This window comes from Bombus fervidus, chromosome 3 (assembly GCF_041682495.2).
Source record: "Bombus fervidus isolate BK054 chromosome 3, iyBomFerv1, whole genome shotgun sequence".
NCBI classification, from domain to species: domain Eukaryota; kingdom Metazoa; phylum Arthropoda; class Insecta; order Hymenoptera; family Apidae; genus Bombus; species Bombus fervidus.
This window is the reverse complement of record NC_091519.1, coordinates 8,808,171-8,828,379: the sequence shown is the minus strand read 5'-3', so window position 1 is coordinate 8,828,379 and position 20,209 is coordinate 8,808,171. Positions and strand designations below refer to the sequence as shown.

The window sequence follows — 20,209 nt, the reverse complement described above, 5'->3', positions numbered from 1 at the left end:
TGGAATGGAACGATGACATCCTAATGGTCGAATTAGCCGTGTATATAGTAATGGATACTGATGACTGAAACGTTTTAATCTAATGAAAAACTTTCCTTTCGTGTCTTTTTTAAATTTCTACATGTAAGTCAAAATTGCCTGAGAATCGATAACTCAGAGCAACAGAGAAATCGATGTTTAAGAAACATTCAACAGTTGACAGCTATGATGATCATCAGGGCTCTACTTTATTATAAATGTATACTTTGTACTAAATTTTTTACAATGATTAAAATGAGATAAATTTCATGGATTGAGAAATGCCCGACAATGTGAATTGTTTAAATAACAGTGACTATTTTGTAAAAATTGAAATTTATAGTACATTTACAAATTTATAGTACGTTATAGTAAATTCATTCAACATTCGTATTCAACGTGTCAACAAAATTTCACGGAGAGCCATTATTCGAAGAAGGCTGTTAAATTGTACAATGATTGCTATGTGTTTTTTGATAGGAAAAGGTAAATGGAATATGCTGAATTCGAAAAATTTCAGTTGGTAATTTACTTCTTTATTATACTTGTCTCGCGTCTAGACAGATTCGATGGCGAATTTCATAAAATTTCTATATACCTCGTAAATATGGTTCATATCTATGTATGGTGCACAAACGAGGTGATACGGTCGATATTAGTGTTGAAAGAGAAGTTCGAAGTAGCATGACACGTATACGGCGTAAAAGAGTCGGATCGATCGAGGTTGTCTGCGGCAAGAAATATCTTGTCCTTTGAAGCGGAGTTCCTGTATCTTTTTGCAGTTAGGATACAAGTTTGTTTTATGTAACAGTAAAGGATTTTCTATCATTTGTTTATAATGGCAACAAAAAGGCAACGTGACAGGTATGATAGAAGAGATATTCTACAAGCTACATCTTGGAAGTTTTAAATGCTGAACGACAATATCGCGAATAATATTCCGATAATAGATGATAAATATCCCGCAAAGATCAGAAAAATCTACAATAAAGGTGACACTTTCACTTCATCCATTTATGGTAACAAAGAGCAACATTTAGAAAGTCGAAAGCACAAATTTATAATAACATTATAATTTATTCATAAATACGTTATACTCGTGCCAGACTTCACCCATCAAACATATGAAAATTCCCAACATTTCTCCTTTTCTCAAACAAAATCGAGAAACAGTACCAGCGATCGGCCTGCTCAATAAAGAAATAAATTTTCAAAAATACCTACAGCCTGACTATGACAAATCTTCCTTCCATAATCTGAATTCACCAAAATTCATCGAATTTACAAAAATGCCCAACGTTTCTCCTCTTCTCAAACGAAATCGAGAAACAGTAGTCGCGAGGCGATCAAAAATATATCTAAAAAAAGGATGGGAATTTGCATAAACATATCCACAGTCTAATTATAACAAATCTTCCTTCCTTCGATCAAAATTCATGGAAATTCATCGAGTTTACAAAAATTCCCAACGTTTTTCCTTTCCTCAAACGAAATGAAGAAGCGATAGTCGCGAGACGATTAACAGTCGCGAGACGATTAACAATCGCCCTATTCCAGGCGTCGAGCCAATTAATCGTCATTCTGCCGCGGTATGCATCGAAGCCCGCGAGTTGGATAGAGCGATAGAAAGAAAGAGGAGAATAGCCGGTTTCCGCGCGGACTCGTAATAATGACGAAACGAGCCGGCTGCGCAGCCACGTCGACCCACATTTATAAATAGAGAAGGCCTCGTCTCCGTCGGGGTGACGGCGCGGTGTGTGTCACCCCAGGAATACCACGCTCGACCGAGTGACCGACCGCGTCGCTGTGAATGGGCCGTCGTCTCTGCGAAACGGGAAACGACCGGTTCCTCGCGTGAAAAACCGCTCGTAAACCGTTTTCACGCGCGTACTCCTAGCAACTTGTGAACTCTCCCAAGGGTAAGTTTTACGACGCGGATAAAGACGATTAACGTCGATCATTTAGTAACAAATGGCAACACAAGCAGAAGCAGTATGTATGTGTCTTACTGTAGCCTGTTGTTTACTGCTGGTCGTGGTCGTGAATAGAGACGGTCATTTGGGTGGATAGCTGAGGTATCGTTTCAGAATATCTGTATTGTTCTTTCGATGGAAGTTCTTAGTTAACACGTTGAGTGTCAACGTTACCAGATATTTTGAAGTGATTAAAAGAAGATAAATTTTGTGGACTAAAAAATTGTTCACAATGTTAATAACTCAGATAGCAATGTTTAAAAAAGGGGTGAAGGTATTTATTAAAATTGTATCTTCATACGATATTTTGGGAAAATTAAACTTTATGTAGTATATTCCAACTTATTACAGCTCCTAGGGCAAAATATTTATTTTTTATTTTTTATTTTTTTTTTTTTTGAGTTTTAAGATTATTGGAAGAGAATTAGGAGCGACAATGGTCATTGACGAATAGAAGGCAAATATTTATGCGAATTGATATTTAAAATGTGGAACCTAAGTAAATAATCGTTTTATCTACTAAATATTATGACGAGGTTAATCATTCTCGTAGATTGCAAACTTTTTAATGTCTCTTTTATAATCTTGTAAAATCGAAACATATTTAAAGTGTAAAGTTGTGATATCGACTATTACTAATTTTGTCGTGTTAAATGTCGTTGCAAAGAGTTCACATAAAATTTCAGAAATTCAAAAGAAAGTCATTAAAATGTCATTCTGGGATACCAAAACGTTATTACAACCGTTGACGTAATTTACTCTCCACGCGGAAAACGAGCTCCCGTTCCGCGGACAAGATACTTAACGCACCGTCTCGTTCACCGGACAACAAAGCTATTTATGCCACTTGCTCTGCGAATAGTCCGATTGGCCTGGCTCCAGATGGTATTTTTCACTTCCATCTAGAGGCCGCAAGAGCAAAAATTCATGAGCGTGGTGAAACATATGAAAAGTTGTATTGGTACAGGAAAATCACCGTGGTGAGTCAAACGGTGCTAATATTAGTATGGTTGGTTACGTACAGTGTCGTTCATAGGAACAGCCTTAATATATCGAGAAACAACTATTACAACTACATTAGAGCTTTAAACACAATTAAAAATGCATGTACATAAGAGTTACTAGACATTTAGTGCAAGTATACACAGACTGACGAAAGCATTCTAACACTTGCATAACACCTCTTATGAATGTACAGTGGCTCACGGAAATATTCTAATACTCGTAGAAACTGCTTACTGAAACTGCATGTTGTATGAAACATTTTGAAATCTCATTAACACAACAAGCGAGACACGGCTACGGTTTATATTGGTAATATTATATTTATAAAAATTTGAAACGAATCCGAAAATGTATATAGATGTTATTAGGTATTTATACTTTGCAAAAATCATTGAACTACCTGAACAATTACCTATCTTGTATTAATTATCAATTATTTACTATATTAATAAGCCAGATTATTTAGCGAGACTATCTTTAGCACAAATTGTATGTTTAAGATCAGCATTCATGCTATACGCTAATTTTACAAGTGTATATTTCCAATGAACGCTTTGCAACTCCTACACGTATTTCCGGATTGTTATAAAATATTATTATTATTATAGCGATAGTCCTGTCTTGTACAATGCAAACAAAGTTTCAAAAAATGTCGTATATCACACATAATATATATTCGTAAAAATCGCCTATGGTAACTGTTCAAATACTTTCGCGAGTCACTGCATTATACATATGTGTTTGTATGAATACTAATTCCAAGGCTTCGATGCCGGGACGAAACATCTTCGACGTGCAGGTTACGCAACAAATCGATCGTTACTGTTGCTGTAAGTATGCAATAAATTTCTTCCAAATATACAATCAACAAAGTCCATTAAAAATTATTCGTTACAGCTCGATAGAAGGTTAAAAATAAATAAAATCCACAATCGACTGAGATCGATATTTGAACGACAGCAACGCGTGTAAAGATCCGTGGCACGATCGAAGCGTGTGCACGCCGCTTTTGTTGCACGCCTAATGCCGCGCGGTGTCTAATAATGTAGCAAGGCCGTTCTTCTCGCTGTACCATGAATGCCGGCTCGTTACGACACGTTCCGTTGCTCGAAACTCGAGGAACGTCGACAGACGGCCTAACGCGTCCTCGTGACGCGCCGATAAATCAGCTTCACGAGTTTTGTCAGGACGCACGACCAAGCTGACTCTCATTGTCTTTTATTACAAGCAGACCGAGGGAATATGAAAATTCTGAGGAACACGCGACGCGGCCGAAATCGCTGTGAAACACGGCTACTGCGGAAACACGCGGAAGATGAACGTTGTTTGGCGCGCGGACACGTAATGTGCTGTGAGCTTACATTATGTGGCGCGTCGAGGTGCTTGAGGTTTGCGTATTTTGGGTTTGTCACGCTTGTAGTAGTCTTTAGGAATGAGTTGTTGTTGACATGCATTTTTATTTAAATTTGAAATCGAATTGGAATTTTCCTTGGTCTCGTTCCAAGAGTTTTGGATCTATTTTGGCACAGGCAATTTTTGGCACTTAATTTGGACATTAAAATTTTTAATGGTATTAAAAGAAGTTATTAATAAACGATTCAAGATTTACATTGTTTGCATTTCTTGCGCTCGTAGAAGTTTTTTTCTAAATGATGATTCGTTTGATTTAATTGAATGATTGATTCAATTAACATTAAGGATGATTGATTAAAATTTTCATTTGGATTTGAAAATTTGAACTTGGAAATTTGAGAACTTCGACTTGTATGTGAATTTGAATCTTCTTTAAAAAGTTTGAATTTCATTCTAATTTGAATATCAACTTTTATTTCGTATGATGAAAGTTCAGCTGCCTTGTATAAATTATTATTTGTTTCTGAAACTAAATTCGATGATACAGATTCATTTCGTATGAATTAATATTTTGGACCGATTTGGGAATACGATACATCAACTGCATTAAACGTTTGGGAATCATATTTCGACGCCCTTCCAATTAATCATTCATCGCCATCCATTCTATGGGACAATTCTGTATGTTCAATTGTTTAATATTTAACCAATGCTAAAATTTTCATGACTCATGAAACAATTCAACGACGATTCCTACAATGTATTTGCTTATTTTTCCACACAAAATTCAAGAAAATGATGATGATTAATGGACCTGGCGTTCATTCAACGTAGTAAACTAGTCGACTTTCATTGTTATTGTTTGTTACACTAATACTTCTTAGCGTTAATATGTACAAAGAAACAGCGTTGAAAAGCTAGACTTTACGTAAACATCGGTTAAGTATAATACTGAATGCCATTGTCGTTCGCAAGTTGTCATATTTCAAAACCGTGCAATTAACTTGACAGTGGTCCAGAAATATCACTAAACACTACCAATCGGGTCTCGTGAAAAATAAATCGTTGTTGCCGACAGTTTTCACACGAAACTTTCTTCATTGATTAATCGTCGACCTCCATTCGGCTGAATACCAAAAATCATCGAACTCAGAACGATATTTGCATTCCATCATTCTACGAAATATACATAAATTCATGTTAACCTATCACCTTCGAGCGAGAATGACTCGAAATGTTACTTATGAAAGTCTAGCTATTTTATCGATTACCATGTGATTCATTGCTTTGAATTGTACTTACAGTTTTTTCACACCATTCAGAAACATATTCTCACATAACGTGAACATTGAGTCACATTTCTTGAATTCAAGTTGCTTTCACATCGGAACAATTTGAATTCAAGTACCTTCAATTCTTATGAACATAAAGTTCAAATAACATATTCGAATTCAAGTTACTTTTGTCATTTAATTAATTCTTAAAGGTTGCCATAGGTGAAATTTCACTTTCTACTTTTTTTTTTTTTTTTGCTTTCTACTTTGTATTGTATAATAGCAAAACATTTAATTACATTTATTTTATTTCATTCGTAAATAAGGTAAAATAATGTAGAACTTCACACATGATAATAGTATCAATGATTTCCTTTGATATATAGCTATAGTCAGTTAGCGTATAGTCTTATAAAATTTCTGTGTGCAAAACATCTTGTGTATTTTTGTCGGTAGTGCCATTTACTTGATCTTACTTTTTACTCGTTCTATTTAGTTTTATTTGCTAAATTCTTCAATCTTTGACTTGATGCTATGAAAAGGTTGAAAATATTCGATGTAGGAAATTTTCATCGTCGATAAACGAGTGGTCGTCTGACGATTTATTGGTCGGTTGGTTCGTTTGATAAATTAACTTTGATGAATTACTTTCTCGGCCTTCGAATATTTACCGAACGCATTACCGATGGGACGTGGATGAACGGAGGAAGGGCGTGCGTCACAGCCGGAATATTAAACTAAAGCGACCGGAAGTGAGTCAACGTTATACGATATTACTCTACGCGATTATGATGTAACACGGGCCGAAATCGAAAATAGTTTCAGCTTTTTCTTTTCTCAGTGAATTGACCCGAATGTTTCTCTTCTATGTCAGGTTCCACGATTCTTTTCCGCTTCGTTACGTTAGCGAAACGTTTCCCGTGCATCGTTGGATAATTCAGCGATTTTTCAGTGTTTTGCGATTGCTTAAACGGTATGACAAATAAAGTGAAAGCAGTGTTACCTTGCGTGGTTTTGCCGTGCTCGGTCACCGCCTCGAATCGTTGTACGATCTGCAAACAGAAGAAACGGAGTTTGTTAGGTCGATCGTTTTGTTCGCCGGGTAAGAACAGGTTAAGCCGTTTTCACGCAACTTTCGCGAAAATGCAAATGATAGCGATTTTTTAAGAATATATACGACCCAAGTTGATTTACCAAAATGAGTAAAAATAAGAAACACTTCTGTATAAAAAAGATAATGATCGCAGATAGTCGATGGATAGTTCAGATAAATTGGACATTTTTTTAGAACCAAGTGAGAGAAGTGTCGAAGAAAATTAGCATTGAAATTCTTGTTCGATTGTGCTATTCACCGATCAAGCGATTTTAGTAGCATATTTAAAATAAATTTTATTGTTCCATCTTATAACGTACTGTGAGTTTCTTAAGCCTTTCTCACGAGGAAAATCACACAAGTGTTGGAGATATTACTTAATAAGATTACTCCTCTCTCAGTTCAGTACAAGAGAGACTTACTCAAGTTGTTCAATGTAGGATTATAAATCTCACGTCTTAAATTTCATCATACGTAATACCATTATTAATATTTATCGCCTATAAAATGTTGAAAGTATGTATTTTGTATGCTTCGTGTTATTACATCGTCCAAGAATTAAGATTGACAAGTCAACTAAAAATTCTTAAGAATGTTCAACGTTAAAAATTTTAGAACGAAATACCGTTGACCGGTTTAGTGGACAGTAAAAGGAAAAGAATTCAGAATGAGCTTACAGAATAGCTTACTGAATAATTATTTTTTATCGTCACGTCTTTTCTGACGCGTTTTCTGCTTCTTCGAGTCAATACATTTTAATAATTACGTTGCATACAGAAGCACTAAAAACATATAATTTCTAATACTATTTCACTGAAGCGTCTCTCGTACTACATTGTAAAAGAATTAATGTTCATAAACTATTACTTATTTCAGTAAAAGTATCTAAATGCAAATTGAATGTTGTGACCATAATTGAAACCGATTGAAACTCTATGAAAAGAAACGTTTCGATCGTATCGGCGATTTAATATCGCTACGTTCGAAGAATACTTTCACTGGATGCCACAATAGATAGAAAAATGACAATAGCGATCGTAGAAGCGCGAAATCTCGACACGGTTACAGGCGATCGACGACTCTTGTTTTACATTAAAAGAACCGCTAACCGATTTGTAACGATGGATCGGTAAATACACTACTAATTAACGTACGCTGTCATGTAAAACGACAATAGCTTTTTACAATGGTTTCTTCACTTTCACAATTCGTTTGATAACAAGCATAAACGACAAGCAAATAGTATTCTACCATGATTCATTTGGAAAGTAGAAACTGTACTAAACTATGTCGACCATAGTTGAACATCACAAAGAAAAGTCAATGGTGAATATAATCTTAGAATTCTATTCTCTCGTTTTGGTTTATTCTTAATTTATCTTATTAATTTAATAAACATCAATTTTGCTTTAATGTTACTGTTACAGGACATACGAAAAAAGGTATAAGAATTACTGACAGTTTGAATTTTAAATCTTTTTGGGTAATATATTTGACAATATTTAATATTATGTATGAATAAAACGATAAAGAAATAAAAATATTATAAATATATGAAATCATAGAAATTAAAAAGAAATTAATTACACAGGGAATAATAATTTAACATTAATTTTCCGTGCCCGATCATCGTATAGTCCATTGCTTCTGAACGTTATGTGACATTTGATTGAATTAACTGAAAGAAAAACAACGGGTGTACGTAGTGATGCTGACCGTGAACTAACGAAGCCGGGTGTTACGCGTTATTACTCAAGTTCACGGGTCAAAGTTCGAACGACTATGCGTGAGTTTCGTGTATGTCGGTCATGAATGTTTATACCTATGTCGCTTGGCCACGAAACAATTGACCCCAATATATAAGTCACTTTCCACCAATCAGCGTATATTTCCCTCATATTACTACTACAAATGTTGCTACATCTATAAATACGAGCTATTAACTAAACTATTTATATTGAAATTTACTGTTGATCATTCTTTCAAAGATGGATTAATTTTAATAATACTATTGTGATCAATTCATGTTTATCGTGCTTGAAATTTTTCTTAACTGTTATGTATTATAAAATTCTAGGTGCGAATAAAATACAAGAAAGAAAGTAACTGCTTTCGTTTAGATTGTTTTAGAGAATTCATTAAACAACCTTCCTTGTTCAACTCAAGTCTTCATTATTGCCAGCTAACTCCTACGATTCTTCGATTCTCTTGAAAGAAATTGCTTTCAAACAACCGTGCTTCATTCGATTAATCCATCTACTTGTTATTGCAAGGTTGTAGGCCTAAACTAAACACAAAAGAAATGAATAATTTCCATCCGATTAATTCAGAATGCTCCCTAGAAGCCTGTCTCGTGTAATTAATTGTAATTAACCAGCTAATCTTCAAACGTTCAAGCTCTTTCGAAAAACCATCTCGACTTGATTAACCCTCGCACCATTCCACAAATGAAAAAACCTCTTAAATGTAAAAACCTAAGCTGTATAAATGTGAAAACTGCATTACCTCTTCCTCGAACATTCAAACCACTTTCAAAAATATATCAAATATAACTAACTTAATACCTGTGCAATGCATCTCCGTTGAACAACCATACATACATTCACCATGCTACCAAGAATATTCATCAGGAAAAACGTTGGAAGGCGAGTCACTTCCATTCGTTGTCGCGAAACCTCGCTAGACAAATGACTCAGCCAGATCGACCTGGTTCAATTTTTAAACCAGCTGAAAAAGCAATGGAGGGGGTGTAAGCGCGAAAAAATCGAGTGCAACGAATGCGTGCATCGACGTCGGGATGCGATCGCACGCGGCCCAGCATCAGAAATAGCCGGCGCGGTAATAAAAGTTCTCGGAAGACGTGCGAACTCGTCGGCTGTCACCAATTATGGAGTTGTATGAGACTCGATGCCGCGCACCGAAATATTGGAAGTAATTGCTGGGATCGTATTACGTGGAATGCAACATGCATGTGGATGTAAATCGTGGAACGAATCATGGTGGAGGATTGGCTGTTGAAAAGTATGTTTGGGGAGTTGGCAAGCTTAGAATACTAGGGTGCTTTGGGGCGAAACTGAATTTGGAAGAATACTCAGAACTGTATCATTCTGGATTTTCACCAAAACTATTCTGGAAGCAATTGTCTACTTTTGAAAAATGTGTAATGGAAGTTTTAGAAAATATAATTAGAGAATATAGAAGTAAGAATATTAATTAAAATTGAAATGTGTATATGCTTTTTGTATTAAAATTGCTTAAAATCTATCTGAATGATTTTTGCAAATTCTCAAAATTTGTCTTTCTTTTTCCGTCTCTGTTGAAATGTTTAATAAACAGCGGGCTGTATAACTTCGTTCGTTTGTTTGAAAATTCTTATTGTGCAAATGTAGAAATATTATTATTTACTGGAAAATAAGTGAAATTAATTAACACACCATTGTATTTCACAGTAAGCAGTTTCACAATAAGCAGGTTAAGTCATTGTGTTTCTGACTTATATAAAGAAACCTTTTATAATGTACCTATTATTCTTTTACATTGTTTCATCTGGACAAAACAATACGCAAACTACTTTGTATACATTTCTCAATAATATCGCGTTTAAGCAACTTTCACAAATTATTTCACTCAGTGGGTTAACTAGAAATGAATTCTATTCCTTCTAACATCTTACGATTTCCATCACTGCGGGAAACGTCGTAAGTAGTTTATAAATTTTACGTTCAATAAACCCAAGCGCGTATCAGAAATTTCATTTTCCGACGCGTAGGAAGCGGAGCTTTATTAAACATCGATCGCGACGTCATTATGGTAAACGCGCGTTTTCGAGGTTTATTGGAAAATCGGTGCAAAGTCTTCGCCGAAACGACCGTTTATGCAGTGGAAGGCGGTCGTAACCGTTCGACGAAATCATTCGACGCACCATGACGTTCTAGAAGTCGGGATTTGAATAAGAAAAGACAGGGAAAGTCGGCTCGCGGCACGATGACACCGAGCGTTCTCCATTGTTTCCATTGTCACTCAGACTCGACACAATCGTCGCTGGACGACAACAAAACGATCGAACAATGGGCAACGAGTCCAGCCACGACTTCCAAGTGAAATTCCATCGTGGCTCTCGTACTCGTTCCGAGGAAAGAGCTGATCGGCACGATAACGAGGGATTCTCGTGAACCTGGTTGCTTTTGCATCATCGAACCAGCTTGACAATCCCCGTTTCGCAATTCAAGCTGCTTCGTTGATGAATCCATCATTCATTCCTACGATTTCTCTTTTCGTCTTTGATATGTTAATCCTTTTCCGGTTGAAAGTGTCTTCCTGGTCTTTCTTAGTTTGAAGAATTCGATTTTTTAATTGGCTGTTTCTGCTTCTATTAACTACTATAATCAATCGTTGACGAATCACTTGATATTTTAGGTAGAGTTTTGTCATTCTCAGAGAAGCTTGCTTTGGATCAAATACCTTCGTTGTTCGAAGAATTTGTTTCTTTCGTTGATCGTCTACGGATTTATCAACTGCATGCTGCATATAATGGCTTATTAGCGATTTAGTTGAAATCTTTGAACTTTATATCTCTTGAAAAAGATTGGTTTCGGTTAGATTCTTTTGTTGTTCGAAAGATGTTGTTTTTAATCATAATAATAGATTATCGACGACTGTTTATATAATTTATGGAAAATATTGGCGAAAAATAGAAATTTACGTAAGAAAAAAACGCACGGAAATATTCAAGGAGCAACGACAAAAATACAGGTCACGCAACGGAGGCTTCTTCGAAACTCCATTAGTCCACCTATGCGTCATCGTTCACGAGAATAAAACTGTTTACTCCAACCTAACTGCGAACCAAAATCACCGAAATTTCTTTCTTTACGATCTTCGACACTCAATCACACTACCCATACCATAGCCAAACTTGAAATGCCGCGGTATTTCCCTAAAGGAAGGAAAATTCCCAACTACTGTTCCATAAAATCGCGAAAGCTGCAGCGATAGCGTAATTTTCCTAGTCCATTGAATCGTTCGAACAGCCACCACTCAAGACGCTTTGGCATTCCTTATGGACTCTCGCCAGGATCTCGAAAGTTCCAAGACAATCGGCTCGTTCGAAATACCTCGTTGTCCTCGAGAATGCCTAATTTCAAATAATAGCGTGAAGCGATTCGAAAGTTTCGAAGGGATCCGGTCGAACGACAACGAGGGAGAGAAGTCGACGTGATTTCGTCGCGATTCTTCGAAAAGGGGTGCGAAAGGGAGCGGCGGGAATCTCGGAGGGTGAGAAGAAACCGAGAGGTTGTGGTATTGATCGGTCGCCGGAAAACATTCCCTCTCGACGACCGACTTTTTTCCACGAGACGGAACAAGGAAAACAAGAAAACGGTCGGATAACGTGGCTCGATTTTTGCATCCACGTTTCACAAAAAATCTACCGAAAAAAAAGAGGGTTGCTAACCTGTTAAGGGATGCCGTGTTATCCGCTTTACGAAAGATACTGCTATAATAGAGATAACGATTTAACATTTATAGGCGTTCCAGTTACGTTTATATTCTCATCGTAACAACTACCTATTTAGAGAGTTTTCTTTTACCGTCCAAGCTTTCATCGATCGTCTGTGTCTACTTCGAATATTTTTCCTGTAATATTTGAAGCCAGACACATGACGTGCGAATAGGAAGTTGGGGATATACAAGCAGAAGTATTGGAAACGAATTTTAATCTTCCGATAAGAATTTTAATTTTTTTAATCTATCTTTAATCGCTCCTATAAATTCTATCATAATCCAATGATTATACACACACACATATATATATCAAATAAAATTATCTAATCATTTAATTAATACGAGTCTGACTGTTCAATTTTAATCAAGATTCAGTCTGATAGTTTAATCTTTGTCATTTTTAATAACAGTCTTATCCAAGGCGTAAATTTAAATGTAAAGTTACGATTCAATCATAAAGTTTCTTTTGAATAATATTCTTGAAAATTGCTAGGAAGAAGATTTTCAAAGTTACGGCTGCATTTTGCATACAATGTACGCAAACTTGCATGATGTGTAACGAAGGGATGCTGTACACACCCTTGACTCGATTAAATGACCCCTAACTCGTGGAATCTGTTTAAAGCTCCGCGTTACTGTGGATTTACGATACGTCAATCTCTATTAAAAGGCGTGCACAGGGAAGAGTTAAAGTTTCCCTCTCCATGAATAATTGTATCAAGCATCAAGCTACTGGGGTATAAAAGTCTTTAATCTCGACAATGGAGATGAGACTGTGTTTGTACATCGAGTGAAACCAATTTGTGCCTCGGACGTTGACAGAAACAAATATTAGAATATCAGGAAATTTAAAAAAAGTGACGCTCTCAATTATTATGTCTTAGTTTATTATTTATTTTGTTCGTCTTTTAGCTCACTTAATTTCTTATCTGTTCTGTTCATCTGTCGTTTGAAACTACACAAATTCTGTTAATTGACAATAATCTAATGGAACTTTTAGTTCATCTTAATTCAATGTCTATCTTGCGTATGTTTCTTATAAAACTATAAAAATTGTATTATCCACAACCCTTTCTGACTGGAAAAGATCATCATGAAATTATCAGTTCGCCTATATTAATTAATTTCTTTTATTTCGTTTATCTTCCCTTCTGAGTTATAATAATTCTATATTAACAATAATACGAGTTTCAGTTAGTTAAATTGGTTTTAATACATTGTATACTTTAATATATTCTTGATCAAACCTCTACCACTTTTAATCAGATTATGAAACAAACATTTGCTTCTCTTCCTAAACTTGCTAACCACATTTTCCATCTAAATGTCAAATTACAAAAGTTCTATTAACAGCCACTCCAGACCAACTCTCAACTAGTACAGAACTCTCGATCCGTCCCCTACGTCCACCATTTCCCAAATTTCAAATCTAAACAAAGTCAATCGCTCAATCCTCAAACACCCCGCACCAACACACCAATACACATTTAATAAACCCTCGCAAACCATCAGCGAACCCCATACCAAGGTACGATCCTTTTTCCACGCAAGCTACAAAGGATGCTCGTATTTAGCCTATCGGAGCAAGGGGGTTGAATTCTCTCAAGGACACGTCAGTGACGTCGTGGAAAAGGAGGAGGGGTGCTATTTTAACAGGCGACCCTGGACGATCGATCGACTCGAATTAACGGCGGCGTGTCGACCGATGTGACGGAACACAGAGAAGTATTTCGTGCTGCTTCCCATCCTTGGTGATTTGGCACCGCGCGGCCACGCGAGGTCGTCGAACTCGGGGCGTGACTGACTCCGCAAGGGGGTAACTTCAACCACCATGGCGAACTTCTACTTCGCGCGGCCGATTGATCGACCACCCTATGGGAGTGTGGGCCCCGTATCTCGAGGATTTATCTAGCGCGGACCCCCACTGAAATTTCCAACTTGAACTTCCCTGTTTTGCATCCAGAATGCGTGATTCCCACGATAACGTCGATCATTTTTTGTTAAGGTTTGAATTAGGCTCGTGGATGGAAAAATGGGTCTTAATGAGCGGTTTTAACGTCTTAAGCATCGAACAATGGAAGCGGTAAGTCATGCAAATGCAAGGAATGGAGATTTTCAATGGGAAGAAAAAACACATTTGTTTTCGTTCCTATACTTATGGCATTTGTTTCTTGAATGTTATGGACTTGTAGCGTTTATGTAGTTTGTCATCTTAACTTCTTTATTTCTTCATATTTCTCGAAAATTAGCGTTTTCAGATATGTGAATTTCAATACAAACTATGTTTCGGCATTGGAATTAAGTTTCGAGATAAATTGGATCATATTATGATAAGATAATTAAAAAATTTCAATCTTGTTTTTGTATTTATATGTATGGAATATACGAATACACCAAAAGTAAAGAAGAGTAAAAAATAGAAATATGGAACATATAGATGCATCATACAAGTAGTTCGTGGATGATATTTCATGGAATTTCCACTTTCTTTTGTTCCGTATAGACATAATACGCGATCCCATAAAATCAAGCAAGTCTTCTAGAATCTAAGGTTACGGGTACTTTAAAATAGAACTACACGCTCGAAGTCTTTTTTCAGAAACCAGTGTCACAAGCTATTCGAGAATCTTCGCGACATAATAATACTGTGTCATTCTATTTCATACAACAGAGATCGTAAGAATGAGATCCATTTTTATTCATATCATTTATAAAATTATATTTTACGTCATCAAACAATATATTATTGAAATTCAAATACTGAGGCTATTTTTAAGACAGAAACTTCCAAAATTCTCTTCCTAACGATAAAGGGAAATAATGGAAAAAAGAATTCAAATTCGCAAAGAGAATCAGGAAGAGATAAAGTAAATATAAGATAATAGAAGTTAAAAAGATAAAGTGAATATAAGATCGAAATCAACTAATTGAATTACCTTCGTTAATCATACCACGTACAGTCCTGTCCATAAATCGTACGCTTGCTTGTATTGAGCAAAATGATTGTTAGAGTGTACGCATAATCTTTTGGATTATTTACCGAACACTTGGTCGAATTAAAATATACAAGTTTTTATACCATCAAATAACCTGTATTATGAAATAAAATTAGCTTTTACGTTAAATGTGCAGGTGATTATGAAAGTGGCCTAAATTAATAATGAAAAAGAAAATGAATTTATCTCTCATTTTGCTTCGCGTCTATTTGCATTATAATAATCTGAAACCATCTTTGCAAAGCTCTTTTGTAAAAATTCAACTGCTGGGGCGAATTGGTTGTTGCATCGTTAAACAGAATTCAGTTTATACGTCAAACGTAAAGACGAAAAATCTGTGACCTAGGCCACTTTCATAATCACCGGCACAAATCTCAAAATAATGGACAAAGCAACGTGAAAAGAATTTTTTATACAAATATTTAATCCTAACAAAATCGTCTTGCACAAATTAGGCAAATGACTTATCGACGGAAGTGTATATTTTTCACTTTATTTTATGTCTTTCGTATCATTCGTCAAATTATCTATAAACGATAAAAAAATAATTTTATTGTTGAATACTAACCTCTCTCGAAACAAATTCTCTCGAAACTTCTTCCCTGAACAATCGAAAAAAAAAAAAAAAAGAAAAGGAAGAATAAAAAAGCTCAGAGGAAAAAAGAAAACGACAGAAAGAAATGAAGATACTCCGAATTTCCTTCGTATCCCAAGTTTCGCTCCATTACACGCGGCTAAGGATGCATCAAAGAGAGCCGCGACGCCCTAAAAGCTGGCGGATCTCGATTTCTGACCACTCTCGAATTCCCCGGAAGCCTTTGGGGCCGCGCGGCCGGCGAGAACGCTTTCAACCCTCTCGCGCGAGTACGCGGAGCCACGCCAGCCCGGAAGGTGGTTTGTAACGTGGGCGGAAAAGCTCAGATCAATATCAAGCGCGAATTGGAACGTTACGTGGTGAAAATCGACCCGTGACCTAGTGTGGACCCGCCCGTAGGTGCCGCGCTGCCGGTGGCGCCATCCGAAACATCATTTCTTCACACAAAGCTCTACACATGTAAATACACGTACATACATATAAAAGCGAAATATTCGACGATCTACGTCTAGGTGGAGTAATTCAACGGGTTCCTTCAACGTCTTAATTTCGTCGTAGAATTTGTTGAAGTCTCCCATCACCAACGCTGCAATTTGGTTAATTCTCATCCAGAGTTTCTGGCACGCTTTTAATTTCCATGAAAGGGAATTCTCGTTAGCACATTCGTTACTGCTAAAATACAATTATCCATTCTTCGAACTGTAGTTTTCTTTCATTTCTTTATTTTTTTTTTTTTTTTTTTTTTTTTTTTAATTGGAGAGGCGTTTATTTTAAGTGACAGAAGAATGAAAATCTTTTACTGTTCTTTGGCGGAGAAAGAGAGAGTAATTTATTTTAACGAAGAAGAGGGAATAGTTTATTTTATTTACGATAAATGGATGAAGTTGGCAATTAAAACGTGCTTGTAAGTTCCTTTTGCAGGAATTGTACATAAATGGAAAAAGTATGGTGAAGTTGTTTGAAGATTGAAATTGAGAATAGAACTGCGTGGGTTCAGATCGTTTGTTAGTAGAATGAGTAAGTGTCTGGTCAGACGAAGGACGATGAGCGGGATCTGTGTGAATCGAGGAAGCATGTAACGGAAACGATTGATGTGGGCGTTAATTGCGTGGATAGCAATTATAAGGAATTGGAAAATAAAGGGGTTGTAGGTTTTATTGAAGGATAATATAAAGATATATGAAATTATCCTTGATCTAGAAACTCTATTAAGTCTGTGAAATATAAGCGATATAGCTTTTGTTTTCTTATCGAATAGATAAGATAATAAAGATTATTGCTAGTTATGCTATACTCTCATTGTTTTCACGTTTCTTTCATGGAATTGTTTGCTTTCCGAGTCTTCCTACACAATTATTTACGATCTAGTAATATTATCAAATTGATAGGTGATCAATTCTATTGTACGAACAATATTATTACAATATCATAATGTTAAGAAATAAATAAATTTAACTAATTCCAAACATGGTAAATATCAAAAGTCCACAGTTTTCATGTAACAAGAATGCATTTCTTGCATTTATTGACAGTATTTATTTCTAAAATCTATATTTACCATTTTATTGTCTCAATTCGTTTAAAAGCCACACCTAATCAGAAGACTATAAGATATAGCTATAGAACTGTCACAATTAATCAGCTATATTTTCTCCATGTCCTGATCAATTTTATCGTGGTACTACCGCCCCAAATACAAACTTCCTTTCCAGAACAAAAAGGTTCATCAGGAAAGGTCGTAACAATATAGTTTCATGCGCCAGTGTGTATCGCGTAATGGGTGGCAACTTACGCTCCAGCTCCTTATTTGCACGAGGAAAGTTCCGCGTACACATCAAGGCAACATATGCGATGCGGAGGAAGCCGCGGAGGATTACTATTAGAATAGACCTAACATTAATTCCGCGTGCGGTAGATTAGGACACTCTCTAGGTTTCCCCTTCTGCCATTACTGTTCCTCGATTTCTCCGTTAAACACATGGATTATTTACCTTTTTCGGAGCCTCTTCTTTTCTTTCTTTTTCTTTGCTTGTATCCAACGTAAAATAATTTCATTCATTTTGTTTTCTCGAGCAATTATTATTTTCTTCTAGGAAACAATTATCATTCTATTCTATTATTATTCTTTTCTAAACTCTACTATAGTGGTTCTTTGGATCTTTCTCGATCCAGTTTTCTTCTTCTTCTGTTTGTCTAAATATGAGCCTTGAAACATAAAAATCGAAAGAAAAGGTTGATATTACAAGCATTAGAGTAGTACACTGACCAATGACTAAGATTGGCCAATTAGTAATTTTCCATGGAAATTTTTATAAATTTGCCACATTTTTGGATACTTGAGTAACTCTTTTTGTAAAATATATAGACAGGAGATTTTTTTTCTTCTTATATCAAACGTCTTTTTCATTTGCTGAATGTAAGTTTGATACTTCAGTTATTAGCAGTTCTAACGTTGGATATTTTTGCAAGTAACAGCACTTTTGCTAGAATCTCTTTCTAATCCTCGTAGGGCTTCGATTAATTCTATTTGGTCCGTGAAGTTGTATAGTTTATTGCGTCGCACGTAGTTTGAATAACAGTATGTGCGTTATATTAATACGCATGTTATATTGTAATAACGATATTTGTTGCTAGGTTTTCGCTTGGATCGATCGATACTGTCGTGCAACTACGATATTTAAATTTTTCATACGTATTGCTTTTGACCCTCTCTGGAAATCGTAATTTGAAAGGTAGAAATGAGACACAAAGTAATATCAACGTGAATTAATGATATACGAAGACACCGTATAAGCTCATTAGCATACAGAATGCGACAGATGGGAATATCAATTGTACTTTCATTAAAACATTAATGATGCATGACCGTATCGTTTAAAGACGTATCATATTCCAATTAGGTATTCATCATGCATAAAATATTGATAGCAGTTAATCTGGAAATTATTCTCTTTGGAAAACTCTAATACCTTCGATTAAAATTCGAGCTAAGTAATAATCAATTCGAAATAGACAAAAATAAATAAAAATAGCTAATATTTGTAACCATGAGTAATAATGGAATCATTAACAATCTCCATTCGCAGAAAAATGTTTGTGGTTTACGCAATAAGAAGCTTGTAGAGCAAAGAATACATTCAAAGTGGATTATACCGGTTGCGGCCAGACAACGCGTATCAAGTTCACTCGTTTGAAATGAAACTCGCATGGGCACACTTTCATTCGAGCGTACTCAAGGAAGACTAAACACAGCAAAAACACGTCAACTTTTTAAACAATTTTTTATACATTAGATAACAGATGTACGAAGAGTTATGGCAAAAACCAGGAAGAAAACAAGGGGGACCAGACTTAACGAAGATTACGGCAATACGTGGAACCTTTTCTCATTTCATTCTTATTTCCTACGTAGTATAATAATTCTTTCCAATGATAAAAACTGAGTACTGAATCTTAATAATTTCTCGAAATTTACGTTGACAGTAAACAGGTGTGAAATAGTACAGAAAAAACTGGAAGAAAACAAGACGCTCTGTGTGGATAAAGATAATTATCACTCACATAAGCGAGAGCACTAAAACAGCTACCTGTTCGTAAAAAAAAGCTGTGAAATACAAGCGAAAATAAAAAAAATGGAAGAAACCAAAAAGATTGAAAAAAGAAAAGAATATGCAGACACGCGTTATGCATAAAAATAAAAAATACGAAAAACGATGCTCTAATTGTAAGTTTTTGGAGCAGCGGATATTCATGAAACTCATAAAATATATTCGCAAGTCGCTATATATTCTTCAACTTCGCTTTTTGTCTTTTTAAAGTCAACGCCTCGCTCCAATTTTCACCAATCCCTTGACCGACTTTCACTCGAATGCTCGAAAAGGACGCTTTCTGCCTACAAACCACACTGCCTTATCGTCAACTACCATCGATTTCCTCATCGAGACGAAAGAAAAGATGAAAATCATCGTTGCCTGGAAATCGAATGAATTTCTCAGCCACGTCTTCCGGATTCCATTGTGCTATTGAAACACTGTCATTGACGTAACTATGGCTGGGTCAAGGTTCGCAGGTTCCATTATCGATCTTACTGTATTTCTAATGAACGCTGTTCTGTCACCGTATTCTGTCTCGCGCAGTGGCGACACGTGTGTAATTACTAAAAATAAATGGTGTTCGACGAAACGGTGCTCCCTCGAAACGAACTAGTTGAAATCGTTTAATTATAATTCCACTAATGAGGTAATTAAGGAAGCTCGTTTTTCATTTAATAGAACATAAAATTCGAAAATCCAATAATAACGTCACGACTCGCGAGTCAATCAATTTTTAATGAAACAATATTATATAGGAATTATTGTATAGAGCAATCGAGTTAGATGAAAGTTTATTACGATTATACC

At 35.8% G+C, this 20,209-nt stretch overlaps 1 protein-coding gene across 3 annotated transcripts in view; it reads right to left on the bottom strand.

Moving 5' to 3' along the window:
• The window catches only part of LOC139985349 (uncharacterized), a 119,526-nt gene that overhangs the window by 84,427 nt on the left and 14,890 nt on the right, over positions 1-20,209 (bottom strand). For 2 of the 3 annotated variants that reach the window (XM_071999726.1, XM_071999724.1), the window contains exon 2: positions 6,627-6,675. The gene's annotated coding sequence lies outside the window, so the exon portion shown is untranslated. Of the gene's footprint in view, positions 1-5,387; positions 5,526-6,626; positions 6,676-20,209 lie in introns of those variants that run through there. The other variant, XM_071999725.1, reaches the window with a different exon arrangement.